The 17,249-nt window shown below is 37.4% G+C and overlaps 1 long non-coding RNA gene across 1 annotated transcript in view; it reads left to right on the top strand.

The window, feature by feature from the left end:
* Nucleotides 1-11,376, top strand: part of LOC136389341 (uncharacterized) — a 56,490-nt gene extending 45,114 nt beyond the window's left edge. The window contains exon 3 of the long non-coding RNA XR_010748298.1: nt 10,825-11,376. This is a non-coding gene — a long non-coding RNA (uncharacterized lncRNA). The remainder of the gene's footprint in view (nt 1-10,824) is intronic.
* Nucleotides 11,377-17,249: the final 5,873 nt, after the last annotated feature.

Here is a 17,249-nt window from a genome sequence, read left to right on the forward strand (position 1 = left end):
GTCTTTTAGGGAGCCTATGGCCCTGAACTGCGAACTTCACCAGTGTTTCTGGGCACTTTCCCCCTGCCTGCCTTCCAAGGTGGGACAGCATGGCTAGAGTGGGGTAGGGTTGGGTATTTCCCTTTTTCCAGGTTGGCTAGGCTCTGATAAAACCCAGCAGGTTAAATAACTTCTCTTGGAAACAAGCCTTGTCAAGAGCAGAAGCTTCTGGAGCATTCTCTCCCTGTCAGAAGCATAAGGGAACCCCCCCCCCCAATATTCACCGCACAAATCTGATAGAACTCCTGGAGGTAAAACTCAGAAAAGTTTAGTCCCCCACCCCCCATGACTGGTTGCCCTGGTGTTTTTAATCCTCAGATTTGTTCACACTGAGCCTCTAGCAAATTGTCCATTTTAGCACTGGTTCTTGTGAAAGTTTCTGCTTGTGGTTTTCTGCTCTGGGAAGTTGCAATTCTTTGAATTCACCTGTCTATCTCTCCAATTTAGGGAGCAGCTATTTTCCCTGTGACCTCATTTTTTCTGGTGAATATAAAAGAGTGGTTGATTTTTCAGTTTGTTCATTTTTCTTCTTGTTGTTAGAATATAGTAATGACTTCCAAGCTCCTTACATGCTGAACCAGAAACCAGAACTCCAAACTCATACATGCAGATGCCTCCCACCACCACCACTCCCATATCCTAAACATCAGTCCTGTGGGCTCTACCACCAACACACAGCAGAATCCAACCATCTACTTCTTGCCCATTTTGACTACTGTTTAATCCAGCATTATCTTTTGTATGAACAACTCAGTAGCTTTCTAAATCATCCCTTGACTGTTCTATTCTGGTATGCCTACACTCAATTCTCCATTTGCAATATGAGTAATCTTTAAAATAACACCCAGATATAACTCCCCTTTAAAACTTACTAAGGCTTCCCATTAGACTTAGAATAAAATGCATTTTCAAATCATGTTCTGCAAGGCCCTCTATGATATAGCCCTGCCTGCTTCTCTTAATTCATGTCTGTTTCCTCAGTCATTTCACTCTAGTGTAGACCTTTCATTTGCCTTTTATTTTTTATTTTTTCATTTGCCTTTTATTTTAAATTTGCCTTTTGATATGTGTCTCGGTCAGTTTAGGATGCCATAAAACATCACCATAGACTGGGTAACTTAAACAGCAAATGTTTATTTCTTGCAGTTCTGGAGGCTAGAAGTGCAAGATCAGGGTACCAGCATGGTTGGGTTCTGCCGAGAGCCCCTCTCCTGATTCCCAGGTAGCTCTCTTCCCCTTGTATCCTCACACAGTGAAGCGAAAGTGAACTAGCTCTCTGGCCCCTTCTTACAAGGGTGCTAATCCCATTTGTAAGGTCTCCATCCTCATGACCTAATCATCTCTGAAGGGGCATTCCTCTGCATACCATTACCCTAGGGATTAGATTTCAACATATGAATGTTGGGGAGACACAAACATTTATCCATAACAATGTGCTAAAACCATATCAGCCTCAGGGCCCTAATATTAGCCTGAAATGCCCCTCCCCAGTTCTTTACATGCCTTGTCAGCCAGATCTCAGTTTAATTTGTATGTCTTCAATGTGATGGTTAGTTTATGTGTCATCTTGGCTAGGCTTGTGTAAGGGAGTGGTGTGTCAATCAAACATTAATATAGGTGTGAAAGTATTTTGTAGATAAAGTTAACATTTACAATAGTTGACTTTAATTAAAGGAGATTTCCCTTAATAATGTGGGTGGGCCTCATCTCATCAGTTGAAAGACCTCAAAATACAAAATTGCGGTTTCCCTGAGGGAGAAGACATTTTGCCTCAACACTACAGCATCAGCTCCTGCCTGACACTCCAGCCTGCTAGCCTGCCTCACAAACTTGGACTTGCCAGTCTCCTCAGGCATGTAAGATAATTCCTTGAAATGAATCAATAACTCTGTGTGTATATGTATGTATGTATGTCTTTGTGTGCTCTATCTGGTTGTTTCTCAGCTGTCTCTTTGGAGAAAAAACCCTGACCTACACACTTGGTAACAGCTTATCTGACCTGCTTCTCTGTCTTTATTCTTCCCCATGGCATGCTGTAGTATGTAGCCCTACTTTTTTTGTCTTTGTGTCCCTCATGTCTCTGCAAATCTCTCTTGGACATTTGTTTATTTATTTATTTTTAATCTCTCACATTTCCTTTAAGGACTGTGGAAGCAGTGCTACCTTGTCTGTTTTATTCACCCCTCTGTGCCCCCAGCATCTGTCTCAACACACGTTGTTGAATGAATAGATGAATGGCTGCCTTGCCTTCTTCAACACAAGGTCTGGTACTTTTCCTAACCTTGATCCAGTACCAACCTAGAGAGATGTGTTCTTGGCTATCTTGGTAGAATAAGATGTAAAAAAAAAAAAATGCGAGTGTTTAAAATTTTTTATTTTATTATAATTATTATTATTTTTAAGCAAGAGAGAGAGAGGGAGGGAGGGAGAGAGAAAAACAGGAAAGGAGAGAGATGAGAAGCATCAACTCATAATTGTGGCATTTTAGTTGTTCCTTGATTGCTTCTCCTATGTGCCTTGTCGGGGGGCGGGGAGGGGCTGAAGTCAGTGACTTTGGGCTGAAGCCAGTGACCTTTGGGCTCAAGTCAGCGACCACAGGATCATGTTGATTAACCCCAGCTCAAGCCGGTGACCCCACGCTCAAGCTGGCTAGCCTGCACTCAGTCTGGTGACCTCAGGATTTCAAACCTGGGACTTCAGTGTCCCAGGTTGACACTCTATCCCAGGGGTCAGGAACCTTTTTGGCTGAGAGAGCCACGAACACCACATATTTTAAAATGTAATTCTGTGAGAGCCATACAATGACCCGTGTACGTTACGCATTATCCAATAAAAATTTGGTGTTGTCCCGGAGGACAGCTTTGATTGGCTCCAGCCACCCACAACCATGAACATGAGCAGTAGGAAATGAATGGATTATAATACAAGAGAATATTTTATATTTTTAACATTTTTTTTCATCCTTTCTTATTTTTTTTTATTATTGGAACAGAGAGGGGGATAGATAAGGACAGACAGGAACGGAGAGAGATGAGAAGCATCAATCATTAGTTTTTCGTTGCGACACCTTAGTTGTTCATTGATTGCTTTCTCATATGTGCCTTGACTGTGGGGCTACAGCAGACTGAGTAGCCCCTTGCTTGAGTCAGAGACCGTGGGTCCAAGCTGGTGAACTTCTTGCTCAAGCCAGACGAGCCCGCACTCAAGCTGGCGACGTCGGGGTCTCGAACCTGGGTCCTCTGCATCCCAGTCTGACGCTCTATCCACTGCGCCACTGCCTGGTCAGGCTTATTATTATTTTTTTATTAAGTATTTGTGAGCCATAGGTTGCCGACCCCTGCTCTATCCACTGGGCCACCACTAGTCAGGCAAAAATGGGAGTCTTTTAGTGTCTCTTTTACTCAAGGCTTAAAATAGTAGGTCAATGAACAAGCCTGAAAATATAATAGGTCAAAAGTATCTCCACATTCTAACATGCTTAAGCAGGGTTCAAAAACTAGACAGTGTGGGAGGAGTGAGGGTACTTCTTCTCCACTTAAGCCTTGTTAGGGGACTTTGATGGAAAGACCACAGATTTGTCTGCCTCCTGCTGGTGAGACATAAAGCCCAGTGGCTGTGACTGGAGGTGCTCTCTGGGCTGGGAGAGCTGGAGGGAGGTGGCTCATGTGGGGCTTGGTGGAAGAGGGAGCAGAGTTTCTACGGATCGTAGGTATACCAGACACGGGCCTTGCTCAGAAAGAGAGTTGGCTGGGTTTCTCCTTTACACTCCCTGAGAGGGCTCCCTGCAGAGGGCAAGAAACCAGAGCAACAAGTGTAACATCAGGTGTACAGTTTCTGAAGGAGGAAACATTAGTGGTCCATCTAAGGAGATGCATTTCTTGCTTCAAAGGAACTGCAGACAAGCCATTTCCAGTGGTGTGTGGGAGCATCTCTGACGTGCTTGTGAAAATGCCATGAGAGGAAACGTCTTAAACACCTGCCAGCCCCAGAAAGCACCGCTGCCAGCTTACAGCACTACTAGTCACATCAGACCTTCCCTGTCTGTGGTGCAGCTGGCTAGGCTTGCGCAGCTAACAGATTCACCCCTAAATCTCAATGGCTTTACTCAGTAATGGTTTTATTTGTGTTCACACAAAATCTATGCAGCTGAGGTGGCCCTCCTGAGTCCCATGGCAGGGGAACACGGGAATGGAAGAGGCACACAGACTCTTAACTGCGTTGATCCAGAAGTCACATGTCATTTTCACTGACAGTTCCTTGGACAGAATAAGTCATATGGGTCACACCTAAATGTAAGAGAGGCTGGAAATGAAGGGGAGGGGCACATGGAATATTTGATGAGCCTAGCCTCTGCCCTGCTGTTCTCTTCCCCCTTCCTCCCACTCGCCCCCATCAGACTGGATGCAGGACTGATATTCGGCCTGAACACACCAGTGTACCCAGGCTATTAAATTCTTTTAAATCTAGGTGATGCATATAAAGTGGTCATTGAATTATTCTTTCTTCTTGTATATATATATATATATATATATATATATATATATATATATATATATATATATATATATATTCTTGAAACATTGAATTTTGACCATCACACAGGAGTAGTTTTTAAAAATTATATATTGAGCACTTATTATGTTTTAGTCTAAGGCTTTTATAAATATTTTCTTTTTAAATCTTCACTGGCCTGTGAAGTAGGCAATCTTAGTACCCCCTTTTTATAGGTGAGGATAATAAGGCACAGAAAGATGAACTTAGCCTAGAATATAGATATGGTAAATGATGTCACCATAATTACAGTTGCCTGTTGTTTATCAATAAAAATAGTAACATTTGGGAGGAAGTGATTATTTCTTATGCATTTTAGTACCTCTAGCATCCTTCCCAGGGCTTGAAACAAAATAAGTATGTAGCAAATGTTATCAATAGTCACTTGAACTACTGAAATGGGACTAGAGTATGACTAGAAGTGACTCAAGACACTGAAGAAATTTTAATTACTTGGATGAGATTGGAAAAGTCATGGGTATGTCCTAGACTTGTCCACAAAGCAGGAAGAACTGAGTCCCACCAATTTGATCGAGTTGGGGGTTATAGTGTACCCTTTAGATCCCACATGTTCCCGATACAGGTGACACTCACTAAGGAGATCATTTTGTAGAACTCACCTTAAATACCGCCTTCTTAGAGGAAACTTTCCTGAGCACTGGGGGTCCAGCAAGTCCCCACTTCTAGCCTCAGGTCCCTTCCTAATCTCCTTTAAAGCTCTTACCACAACTTGCAATTATTCATTTACCAGTACTTAACAAAATCTTCTCCATGAGGAAGGAACCATGTCTGTTATTTACTGTTTTATCCCCAACCATAAGAATGAATCACACATACTATATTATGTGCTCAAGGATATTTGTTTAGTGAATAAATGAACAAATGAATGAGGCTTATGCCTCATGTCACCCCTCTGTCCTATACCCTGCAACCTGCTAAGAGTGGCTTGGATTTAGCAGAATTGTGCATTTGTAGTACTCAGTAGGTGGAACTGGGGGAGGGTCAGTGGCAGGGAGGTACCCGAACCACATGCAGAAAGAAAGATCTCAGGACTCAACCAGAGTTTTCACTGTGCCATTTGTCCAATGCAAGGCTCTGCTGCAGCTACACTGATGGATTTTCATGTGTGTGGGGTGTGGGTTGTGGGGGAGAGAGTCTGACCTAGGAATTATTATCAATTAGTGTGCTTTACTGGGAAAATGCATTCTGGGATTAAAACCACAGACTTTAAACAGCACAGTTAAAATGGCTCATTTATGAGTTAGGCGATGTCTATATATAATATTAATCTTTCATTAAGAACTCAACAATTTTTCACATGCTGGACAATGTTGGCATCTGGAAAATACAAAATAAAAGATGTATTCCGCTCCTGCAAGAGTGCGCAGTTCCGGGGAGAGGGAGAATCAGAGTGCTGTCTCTTTCCTGCAGAACTGAAAAGGGGCTCCTTTTCACCCGTAACTTTGTGTAATTCCGTTATAGGGAGACCCAGACATGAAAATAATGATAATGCAGAGTTATTCTTAATGTGTTATGTTTTACTTTTATAGAAACCCAAAATATACTTTACAATGAAGAAGCAGTGTGTCATTTAAACAAAATCTGATTTTTTTATTTAAAAATTTTAAAATATTTCTCCTTTTTTTTCTCCCTTCTAATATCCCTATAAACTTGGTTGTGTGTTCTGTACTTTCCGCAGCTTGCAACCTGACATAATACTGGCTGCACTTGGCCTTGTATTGCAGTCGGTGATTCACACATCTGTCTTCTCGCACACGGTCCTGTGCAATCTCGGACAATGGCTCACTGATCTTTATGGACCTCCATCTCACGCCTTCCTTCTGCCTGACCCATGGAGGACGTTCACTCACCGTTAGTTAAAACATGTGGCCTATGTTTGCTTTTCTCCAAAAACACCTTTGAACACTTTGTGATTATTATTATTGTGAAGGAAGGAAAGGGTGTCCTGTGTGCACTTTGGCTGTTATCAAGGGGAATAGTTGTCACCAAAGTAGGTTATGCTTCCAGGTCTTTGAGAAGCTACTGATAATTTCATATATCATTATGGTAAAAAATTACATACCATTTTTATGCAATGGATCATTTCTTTTCAGTTTTTAGGGTGGAGTGGGAATCTGAACCAATGGGCTCATTTTTAGTGACAAGAGTGGAGACCAGAGGCAGATTAAGGTCGGTTGAGGCCCCAGGTGCAGAAGAAAATATTGAGCCCCTTAAAAGAGAGAGAGAGAGGGAAAAAATAAAAACACATGTTAAACATATTTTTAAATAAAAATATTATGTACTATTAATGTTAAAACTGCACATATGAAACCAAACTTGGTGTCATTAGAAGAAAGTGTAAAGTTGGGGTTTTGCAGGGCCCTTCACACGTCGGGGCCCAGGGTGCACGCCTGGTGTGCCCACCATTAAATCTGCCTCTGGTGGAGACTGCTCCTTACACCATCTTTGTTATTCAAAGAAATATTAGAAAGTGGGGCAATGGTATTGATTGTAGACATTTTTGATGTGTTTTTATTGTTTCAATTTGCTTTAAGTTTAGAGGTTATTTTCTGATTATTCTCAGATGTGGTTGGGGATCCATTTTGTGTTCTGAAATCGTCTGTTTACTCACCAACTGAACACTTTTCCAGAGTTAGTGTTCCTCCCCTCACATAGCGAGAGGAGAAGGAGTTAACTGCCGTCTCAAACTCATCTTAAAATAGTGATCATTCACTTACCTGATGTGCCTATAGGTCAGGGACTGTGTGTCTGGGCAGTTCTGCTGCTCAGCTGGCTTCCCGCCCCTGTCAGGGGATCTGCTGACTGGAGACGGAGGCAACCCGCCACCAGCTCTCAGGCTGCAGCAGGCGAGCTGAGGTGTGATGTGCCAGGCTTGGAAGCATGAGAGCAGAGGCACTTTCTCATGGTCATGCTTATGTCACATCTGCTAACGTCCCTTCAGCCAAAGCAAGTCACGTGGCTAAGACTCTGAGAAATGCAAAGTCACCTGGCAGTGGCATAGATGGAATATCTTTCCATGTCTTTAAGGCATCTTTAAATTTGTACTTTCCAGTGTGCAGGTTTTGTATTTCTCTGTTAAGTTTATTCCTAAGTATTTTATTCTTTAATGTCTGAATTGATTTTTCTTAAACTTCTAGTGTGTTTATAACTACTTTACAGAAATACGATATATTTTTGTATATTGATCTGGTATCCTGAAACCTTGCTGTTCTTACGAGGTTTTTTATCTTTTTTTTTTTTTCTTTTTCTGAAAATCAGTTTTTGGCTTTGTGGATTTATTATTGTACTTTTAAATTTTATTTAATTAATTTTCTGTCTTGTGCTATTTCTTCTCTTAAGGTATTTTTCTAATTCTTGAAATAGATGCTTAGATAATTGATTTTCAGCAGTTTCTTAGATGCACCTAAAGCTATACTATCTCTTAAAGCATGATTTAGTTGCATCTTACAAATTTCTAAGGGTAATGTTTTAATTATTATTTAGCTTAAACATCTTCTCTTATGATACTTTAACATGTAGCTTAGCTGTAGTATTCTTACTTTCTAAAGATATGCTTTCCAAAGATTTCAAAAAATTTTATTTTATGGATTTGAGAGAGAAAGAGAGAGAGCTCAGTTTGTTATTCCACTTATGTATGCACTCATTGGTTGATTCTTGTATGTGTCCTGACTGGGGATCGAACCTGCACCCTTGGCATGTCAGAATGGTGCTCTGACCAACTGAACTATCTGGCCAGGGCCAAAGATCTATCGTTCTCTTTCTCTTGTTTATTTATAGTTTAATTGAACTGTGATACTGGACATGTTTTATACCATATCATTCTTTTGAGATCTGCTATTTTCTGTGTCCCAGTTTACACTATTATTTTTACAGAAATGATTTTATAAACAATTTGTAAAAAAAAAGTTGTAAGGAATAAGTATTTTATCATTGTTGAGTGCAGTATTCTATATATCTAGTAGGTCAAATTTGTTAATTGTATTGTTCAAATCTTCTGTCCTTAATAATTTTTTCCTTTGTTTATCAGTTAATGAGAGAGATTATTTAAGTCACACAGAGTGATTGTGGATTTATCTATTTCTCCTTAGAACTGTATCACTTTTAGCTTTATATATTTTGAGGATTTGTTATTAAATGTCTATACATCACAATTTTTAATTTTCTTAGTGAATTAAATATTTTGTCATTGTGAAGTTGCCACTTAATCTATAATAATACTTTTTACATTTTGTCTACTTTGATATTTATATAGTTATAACAACTTTATTTTGGCTAGTGTTTGTGTAGCATATTTATTTTTGCCTTCCTTTATTTTAAACCTTTTAATCCTTTTTTTTAAAACAAAATATATTGTCATTGCTCCTGGTTCTGTGGGCTTATTTGGCTCAGCACAGTAGCTCTCACTTGAGAAGGGAAATCCCTCATGCTGTGGCAGTCACATGGTAGCTGATGCTTGTATCATAGGAGAGTTTGATTTGCCTGGATGTCTGAACTTCTTCACTTGCTTGGCATCTTAGCTCAAATGGCTGAAATAACTGAGAATGATCAGTCATTTCTCTTTCTCCATAGGACTTCTCTACATGAGTATCTCAGGGTTCCATATAGCATGTGGAGCTCACAGTAGTTTGAATTCTTGCATGGTGGCTGGCTTTCCCAGGTGCATATTCCAGAACACTAAGGCTGAAGTTACAGTCATCTTTATTAGTATCTAGAGAATTTTTTAAATTATTTTTTAATGGCTATACAGTATTCAGTTGCATAAACTTTGTTAGAAATTACTGAAATAACTGTTGATGAAAAACTTTAAACAATGTTATACATCTATTCTTGAATACATTTTTTTTTGCCTTTCTTTTTCTTACTTCTTGATAACCCATGCCCATTCTTTATGACTAAGCTAAGTACAAAGTTCTAATAAACTCTCTCACAAAGATTTACTTTTTCCCTTGTTGCTTTACACACCCCATTTTAGCAGTTATTACAACTGGTTGTTGTCTTTTGTTTGGATGTCTATTTTTTCTTAGCAATGTGAGTATCTTAAGATCAAAGGTCATGCTTGAGTCATTATGTCTGCCAATTCTTAGTGATATTTTTGGAACCATAAACATTCAATAAAAGCTGAATGTAAATGAGTTTTCCCCTCAGAGATCTCCTTCTTCCCTTCACATCCTCCTTGCTCTATTCATTAATTCCCTTAGGCACTATAGTACTGATTGCTGAAAAGACTCACAGGACTCAAGTAATTTATACTCATGGAACAGTATTATTACAAGCAAAGGATCCAGTGTAATAGTATAAAGAAAAGGATATGCATTTAAATTGACTGAAGATTTTATGTTCAAGTTTCTTTGCATACCCACTGCTGGGTTGAATAAGACATGCTTTGTCCCCAGGTCTTAAACCACCAATATTGTGTATGCAAAACATCTTACTGGGAAGCCAAAAGACTGCTTTTGGTTCAGGTCTCTTGAACTTAGCTGATTATATAGGCATATTACATTTATGTGGTCAGACTTCACTGCCAGATCTGCTTGGCTCCACTAAAACCAAGTAAAAATCACAAGTCCAATTATAATTAGTAAACAGTGCTGATAGGCTGATGCATCCTGTCGCCAAGCAACTAACAGGCCCATGATTAAAGAGCACCGTTTATCTTTAGTTAATATTATCACAGAGTGTGGGCCAAATGTTACTATAGTGCACTGGGAAGCTCTGGGAAAAAGCATTCCAGAACAGCTGAGATTATTGTTGAATAACTGATGAGAACGATACTGTCAGGACACTTAATTATCAGAGTGCCAAAGATTCTTTTAAACCTTAAACATGTAAAAATTTGTCTGTAAATAAGATAAACATAAGCTTCCCTGTAAATAAATTCAGCCAAATTTTAAAATACATTTTTGGAAAATAACTACTTATTCTTGAACTTATAACTAGGAGATTAAGTTAACATAAGAAGAAGTTAAAATTTAATTGACTAAACTTCAGTTATTATTTAGTTATGACCTTGACCTTCTTGTAACCCTTACTATCCTTCAGACCTTATTTTAGGCCCTATTTAATAATAGAATCTCAGTAGTGCAGGGGAGCCTTAATTTATCTTATGATATTCATGCTCATATTTTTAAGAAGAGAGAGAGAGAGAGAGAAGAGAGAGAGAGAGATTGACTTGTTCTTTCACTTATTTATGCCATCATTGGTTGATTCTTGTAGGTGCCCTGACTGGAGATCAAACCTGCAACCTTGTATGTTGAGATGCTGCTCTGACCAACTGAATTACCCGGCCAGGGTCTCATGCTCATTTTAATGCAAATACTAAAATCAGGTCTATCTCATTTCCACTGGGAAAAAATATATACTCTATATAAGTAAAATTTCCTGCTCCTCCCAATTTTACTTCCATTAAGATTTTGTTTCAGAGTGACATCAGAGAAATGGCACCGTGAGGAGCGCGACCAACAAATCTCCCCAAAATTTCAACAAGTTCATCAACCAGAGACAGAAAAATCTATCCTTGGAGTGTCCGGGAGTTCCACAAACTGAAGGCAAAGTGCTATCAACAAGACTACGCTCAGATGCCATTAAGAAAAAGGAAATCGAATATCATGGATACAAAAGATAGAGAAGTAGCACAGATAGATGTGAAAAAAATCTATGGAGAAAAAATTTAATAAATTGAAAACCTTGGAGCTAAATGAGAGACAATTTAAAATAGAAATCCTAAAAATTCTCAGAGATATACAAGAAAACACAGAAAGGCAATTTAGGGAGCTCAGAAAACAACTCAATGAACACAAAGAATATATTACCAAGAAAATTGAAACTATAGAAACAAATCAAACAGAGATGAAAAACTCAATTCATGAACTGAAAAATGAGATAACAAGCTTAGCTAATAGAAAAGGCCAGATAGAAGGTAGGATTAGTGACATAGAAGACAAGCAACTTCAGGCACAACAGAGAGAAGAGGAGAGAGACTCACAAATTAAAAAAAATGAGAAAGCCCTACCCTACAGGAATTGTCTGACTCCATCAAAAAGAATAACATAAGAATAATAGGTATATCAGAGGGAGAAGAGATAGAAAATGGAATGGAGAGTATATTCAAACAAATAATCAATGAGAACTTCCCAAGCCTGTGGAAAGAACTAAAGCCTCAAATTCAAGAAGCAAACAGAACACTGACTTTTCTAAACCACAAAAAACCTACTCCAAGGCACATCATAATGGAAATGGCACAAACCAACAACAAAGAAAAAATTCTCAATGCAGCCAGGGAAAAGAAGAATACAACATATAAAGGAAGGCCTATTAGATTATCATCAGATTTCTCAGCAGAAACTCTACAAGCTAAAAGAGAGTTGACTTCAATATTTAAAGCCCTGAAAGAGAGGAATTTTCAGCCAAGAATACTATACCCATGAAAGCTTTCTTTCAAATATGAAGGAGAAATAAAAACATTCACAAATACAGAAAAGATGAGGGAATTTATCATCAGAAAAACCCCACTCCAGGAAATACTAAAGGGGGTTTTCCAACCAGATTCAAAGAACAAAACAAAACAAAACCACAAGTAAAAGCTCCACCAAGAACACAATAAAACCAAATTTAAACTGTGACTACAAAAGGAAAAAAAATGGGAGAGGATGGAGATTAACAGTAGCAAAGGACAATGAAGTGCAGAAACACTCATAACATAGGGTACTACAATGAATATGGTAGGTACCCTTTTCATAACTTAATGGTAACCACCCTTGTAAAAACCACCACAGAAGCACATGACTTAAAAAAGGTAGCAACAGAAGAAAGAAGTATGGAATACTAACAAACAAAAACAAATGATAGAAAAACAAAAGAGAAGAATCAAACAAGATACAAAACTAACAGAAAGCAATTTATAAAATGGCAATAGGGAACCCACAAGTGTCAGTAATTACACTAAATGTAAATGGATTAAACTCACCAATAAAAAGACACAGAGTAACAGAATGGATTAAAAAAGAAAATCCAACTGTATGCTGCCTACAAGAAACACATCTAAGCAACAAGAATAAAAATAAATTCAAAGTGAAAGGCTGGAAAACAATACTTCAAGCAAATAACATCCAAAAAAAAAAGCAGAGGTAGCAATACTCATATCTAATAATGCTGACTATAAGACAGAAAAAGTACTCAGAGACAAAAATGGTCATTTCATAATGATTAAGGGGACACTGAATCAAGAAGACATAACAATCCTTAATATATATGCACCAAACGAAGGAGCACCAAAATATATAAGACAGCTACTTATTGACCTAAAAACAAAAACTGACAAAAATACAATCATACTTGGAGACCTCAATACACTGCTGACTGCTCTAGATCGGTCATCCAAACAGATAATCAATAAAGATATATTGGCCTTAAAAAAACACTAGAGCACCTGGATATAATAGACATCTACAGGACACTTCATCCCAAAGCGACAGAGTATACATTTTTCTCTAGTGTACATGAAACATTCTCAAGAATTGACCATATGTTGGGGCACAAAAATAACAGCAAATTCAGAAAAATTGAAATTGGACCAAGTATATTTTCTGATCATAAAACCTTGAAACTAGAATTCAACTGCAAAAAAGAGGTAAAAAACCCCACAAAAATGTGGAAACTAAACAACATACTTTTAAAAAATGAATGGGTCAAAGAAGAAATAAGCGCAGAGATCAAAAGATATATACAGACAAATGAAAATGACAATACTACATATCAGAATCTCTGGGATGCAGCAAAAGCAATAATAAGAGGGAAGTTCATATCACTTCAGGCCTATATGAACAAACAAGAGAGAGCCCAAGTGAACCACTTAACTTCACACCTTAAGGAACTAGAAAAATAAGAACAAAGACAACTAAAAACCAGCCGAAGAAAGGAAATAATAAAAATCAGAGCAGAAATAAATGAAATAGACAACAGAAAAACTATAGAAAAAATGAATAAAACAAGGAGCTGGTTCTTTGAAAAGATCAACAAAATTGACAAACTCTTGGCAAGACTCACCAAGGAAAAAAGAGAAAGGACTCATATAAACAAAATCTAAAATGAAAGAGGAGAAATCACCACAGACATCATAGATATACAAAGAATTATTGTAGAATACTATGAAAAACTATATGCCACTAAATTCAACAATCTAGAAGAAATGGATAAATTCCTAGAACAATACAACCTTCCTAGACTGAGTCATGAGGAAGCAGAAAGCCTAAACAGACCAATTAGCAGGGAAGAAATAGAAAAAAACTATTAAAAACCTCCCAAAAAATAAAAATCCAAGCCCAGATAGTTATACTAGTGAATTCTATCAAACATTCAAAGAAGATTTGGTTCCTATTCTACTCAAAGTCTTCCAAAAAATTGAAGAAGAAGCAATACTTCCAAACACATTTTTTGAGGCCAACATAACCCTCATACCGAAACCAGGCAAGGACGGCACAAAAAAAGAAAACTACAGACCAATATCTCTAATGAATACAGATGCTAAAATACTAAACAAAATACTAGCAAATCGAATACAACAACATATTAAAAAAATAATACATCATGATCAAGTGGGATTTATCCCAGAATCTCAAGGATGGTTCAACATACGTAAAATGGTTAATGTAATACACCATATCAACAAAACAAAGAACAAGACCCACATGATCTTATCAATAGATGCAGAAAAGGCATTTGATAAAATACAACACAACTTTATGTTTAAGACACTCAACAAAATGGGTATAGATGGAAAATATCTCAACATGATAAAGGCCATATATGATAAACCATCAGCCAACATCATATTAAATGGCATAAAACTGAGGACTTTTCACCTTAAATCAGGAACAAGACAGGGTTGTCCACTCTCTCCACTCTTATTTAACGGGGTGCTAGAAGTTCTGGACAAAGCAATCAGACAAGAGAAAGAAATAAAAGGCATCCATTTCAGAAAAGAAGAAGTAAAGGTATCACTTTTTGCAGATGATATGATCCTATACATTGAAAACGCCAAAGACTCCACAAAAAGATTACTAGAAACAATAAACCAATACAGTAAGGTCGCAGGATACAAAATTAATATACAAAAGTCCATAGTCTTTCTATATGCCAACAATAAAATATTAGAAAACAAACTTAAAAAAATAATCCCCTTCATGATTGCAACAAAAAAAATAAAATACCTAGGAATAAACATAACAAAGAATGTAAAGGACCTATATAACAAAAACTACAAAGCATGTTAAAGGAAATTGAAAAGGATACGAGATGAAAAAATATTACTTATTCTTGGATATGAAGAATAAATATAATCAGAATGGCCATATTACCCAAAGCAATTTAAAAATTTAATGCAATTTCCATCAAAATCCCTATGACATTTTTTAAAGAAATGGAACAAAAAATTATCAGATTTATATGGAACTATAAAAAACCCCGAATAGCCAAAGCAATCCTAAAGAAAAAGAATGAAGCATTACAATACCTAACTTCAAACTATATGATAGGGCCACGACAATCAAAACAGCATGGTATTGGCAGAAAAATAGACATTCAGACCAATGGAAAAGAATAGAAAGTCCAGATATAAAACCACATATATATGGTTAAATAATTTTTGAATAAGGGGCCAACAACACACAATGGAGAAAAGAAAGCCTCTTCAACAAATGGTGCTGGGAAAACTGGAAAGCCACATGCAAAAGAATGAAACTCTACTACAGCTTGTCCCCTTGTACTAAAATTAATTCAAAATGGATCAAAGACCTAAATATAAGACCTGAAACAATAAAGTACATAGAAGCAGACATAGGTACTAAACTCATTGACCTGGGTTTTAAAGAGCATTTTATGAATTTGACTCCAAAGGCAAGAGAAGTGAAAGCAAAGATAAATGAATGGGACTACATCAGACTAAGAAGTTTTTGCTCAGCAAGAGAAACTGACAACAAAATAAACAGATAGCCGACTAAATGGGAAATGATATTTTCAAACAACAGCTCAGATAAGGACCTAATATCCAAAATATACAAAGAACTAATAAAACTCAACACCAAACAATCCAATAAAAAAACGGGAAGAGGACATGAACAGACACTTCTCCCAGGAAGAAATACAAATGGCCAACAGATATATGAAAAGATGCTCTGCTTCATTAGTTATTAGAGAAATGCAAATCAAAACTACAACGAGATACCACCTCATACCTGTCAGATTAGCTATTATCAACAAGACAGGTAATAGCAAATTTTGGAGAGGCTGTGGAGAAAAAGGAGCCCTCATTCACTGTTGGTGAGAATGTAAAGTAGTACAACCATTATGGAAGAAAGTATGGTGGTTCCTCAAAAAACTGAAAATAGAACTACCTTATAACCCAGCAATCCCTCTACTGGGTATATGCCCCCAAAATTCAGAAACTTTGATACGTAAAGACACATGTAGCCCCATGTTCATTGCAGCATTGTTCACAGTGGCCAAGACATGGAAACAACTAAAAAGCCCTTCAATAGAAGACTGGATAAAGAAGATGTGGCACATATACACTATGAAATACTACTCAGCCATAAGAAATGATGACATCACAACAAAATGGTGTGATCTTCATAACAATATACGGAGTGAAATAAGTAAATCAGAAAAAAACAAGAACTACATGATTCCATACATTGGTGGGACATAAAAATGAGACTAAGAGACATGGACAAGAGTGTGGTGGTTACCGGGGGTGAGGGGGAGGGGTGGTGCAGGAGGGAAGGAGGGAGAGGGGAAGGGGAAGGGTGAGGGGCACAAAGAAATCTAGATAGAGGGTGATGGAGGACAATCTGACTTTGGGTGATGGGTATGCAACATAATTGAATGACAAGATAACCTGAACATGTTTTCTTTGAATATATGTACCCTGATTTATTGATGTCACCCCATTAAAAAAATAAAATGAAATAAAATAAAGAAAAGATTTTGTTTCAGATTCTTAAAGATATTTCTATACTCATCTTTATTAAAAATATAAAAAAAGTTTCTGTACACATGAGCACATTCACACAAACATTTTCCTTGTAATAATGAATTAATGTTATATATTTTTTTTGTGAATTTTTATAGTAAACAATACATATTACAGACATCTTCCCTCGTTTTTCAATAGTTTTTATTACCTTGAATTAAAAAAATATAGACATTGAGTTTTGGGGGGCATACAGTTCTGTGAGTGTTAACACATAGATTTAGAAATATGGTTAACCCCATATTTAGAATAGAAAACATTTACACCACTACAAAAATTTCCTTCTGCTGCTCCTTTGTAGGTAAGTCCTCTCCCCATTCATAATCTTGGCAACTATGCCTTTTCCAGACTATCATCTATGAAATCATGCAGTATGTGATTTTGAGATTGGATTCTTTCACTCAACCTCATTGCCTCTATGTAGAAAAGCTTCAGCAGTCTACCAAATGGCTTCTAAAACTAATACACAAATTTAGCAAAATTACAGCTTACAAGTTCAGCTTTAAATTATATATATATATATTGGCCCTGGCCGGTTGGCTCAGTGGTAGAGCACTGGCTTGGTGTGTGAATGTCCCAGGTTCAATTCTTGGTCAGGGCACACAGAGAAGCA

This window comes from Saccopteryx leptura, chromosome 1 (genome assembly GCF_036850995.1).
Source record: "Saccopteryx leptura isolate mSacLep1 chromosome 1, mSacLep1_pri_phased_curated, whole genome shotgun sequence".
NCBI classification, from domain to species: Eukaryota; Metazoa; Chordata; class Mammalia; order Chiroptera; family Emballonuridae; genus Saccopteryx; species Saccopteryx leptura.